The sequence below is a fragment of the Propithecus coquereli genome, unplaced genomic scaffold (assembly GCF_000956105.1).
Source record: "Propithecus coquereli isolate 6110/MARCELLA unplaced genomic scaffold, Pcoq_1.0 Scaffold14, whole genome shotgun sequence".
Classification (NCBI taxonomy): Eukaryota; Metazoa; Chordata; class Mammalia; order Primates; family Indriidae; genus Propithecus; species Propithecus coquereli.
The window spans coordinates 6,280,612-6,282,657 of record NW_012138302.1 but is presented as its reverse complement, the minus strand read 5'-3'; the positions used below and the strand labels follow the sequence as shown (position 1 = coordinate 6,282,657).

General features: G+C 31.5%; 1 protein-coding gene across 1 annotated transcript in view; it reads right to left on the bottom strand.

The window, feature by feature from the left end:
* DOCK7 (dedicator of cytokinesis 7) overlaps positions 1 to 2,046 on the bottom strand; it is a 229,483-nt gene that overhangs the window by 63,803 nt on the left and 163,634 nt on the right. The window lies entirely within an intron of this gene.

Genomic DNA, 2,046 nt, shown 5'->3' with positions numbered 1-2,046 from the left:
AAACTAAAATTAATTATTTTCCTCTTGCATTTGAAATCCAACAAGCCTATCAGTGACATAAAATAGAAGAAGGTTATATTACTTGTCAAACTTCTCTGTGTTTTGACGCCAATGAGTCATATCTTTTCTCCATCTCAGATTTTCTTGACTTCCAAAGGCACTTCCAGATGGGCTTCTCTCTGTCAAACAAATTTCAAAACCAACTTAAAAATGTCATTTCAGTTGGACCACATATATGTATATTTGCAAACCTATGAGAAATATTTCACAGCATTAATTTTGTACACAGCCATTTTATCCTCAGTACAAATGAAGAAACTTGAAAATGATGCTTTTTATTAAAAATTTTCACAACAGTTACAAAAGAAATGTATTTGTTACACGGAATATTTTTTGAAAAAACCTCACCCTTCTAAATACGCAAATATTCTAACACTGATTTCCTTAAACTCTTAACCATGGCTACATGATATGACCTTATGATACAACCTTACTTCCTACCATTCTCCCTCTTGCTTACCTCACTCCAGTAACTGTTCTCCTTGCTATTCCCTAACAACATGTATAGTCTCACTCTGTATGCTCCTGATTCAGTGCCTGTGCAATGGCTGATGTTCCTTTTATCTGATTGTTCTTCCCACAAATTTTCACTGGCCAATCATTCATCACCTCCTCAGAAAGGCTTTTTCCCATCCTGCAATACTTCCTTTCAATTTGCTTTGTTCCTTTCCATATTACTTATGACCACAAGAATATAAGCTACTTGAGAACAGAAATGATATCTGTTTTGTCCAGCACTTTATGTCAATGCTGATAAAGTATCTGGCACATATTGAGAATTCAACAAGTTTCTGTTTAATAAATAAACAAAATAGGAAGGATTCCTAAAGTAATTACTTCCTTTGATCTACATAAGGCAGGACAAGAGGAAAAACAGGGCTTTCTGTCAAGAAGTTTCTAGGTTTGAAGGTAGACTGAATGGTATGGGCTCCTTTAAGGGGCAGCAGCAATAGAAATAATTCATATGAATCCACCAGAAGTGGAGAAGGCATTGAGAATTATGGAGAAATATACAAATACATAATTAAACAATGGACTTGGTCATGATATCAAGCTTTCAACTAGAAAACTTTTGAAAAAGATGAGACTTTAAGTTGGTTAGGAGGATGAAAGAGTAATGAAAGTAAAAATTCAGAATTCAAATAGAAATTTTAGAAATACTGAAAAATAAAAATACAAAAAAGTACAACTACTATATGTCATTAAAAAATACAAAAAAATACTGAGAAACAAATGTCATTTGCTGCACAAAAAAGAACATGTCTGCATTTCTTCTTTCCCTTCCTTTTCTCTTTCTCTCTTCATTTTGAAATCTCTACTTTTAAGAAATTTTGTGACAGAAAATAAAAAAGATATGCATATATTAAGATATTTAGCAAAATAAATAACTATTTACATTTCTATCATTCACTTCTTTTCCCCATGAAATTGTCTCACCTCCTTAGTTAAGAATGTCTATTATTAGGTAACCTAGCTTAAATGTACAAATGTAAGATGTGAAAAGGCTTAATTTTTCTAAGAAAAGAAGAACTTCAATTCCTTTATTCAAACAAAGACAGTTGTCCTGAGGCCACAGGTATAAAAATATTACAAATATATATTAACAATTCCCTTCTCTTTGTCACTTAGTTTGTGATCTTAGGCATTTACTTCTTTGAATTTTACTTTCTTAATCTAAAAGATGAATATAATTATTCACAGGTTTTGGTATTAATTAAATGACCTAGGTAAAAATTAATTTTCATATTTTATTTTAGAGGGTTATACATAATAAATGAGTTAAAAGAAAACCCAAAGGCACATTGTAATCTATATATAACTAAAGTGAAAAAATGGTGCTCTATTAATTCCTTTAAAGGAAAAGATTGTATCTTACTCATTGTTAAATTCCAACTACACATTATGAACAAAATATACTTTAAGTATATTTTATAGGCTGGGCACGGTGGCTCATGCCTGTAATCCTGGCACTTTGGGAGGCTGAGG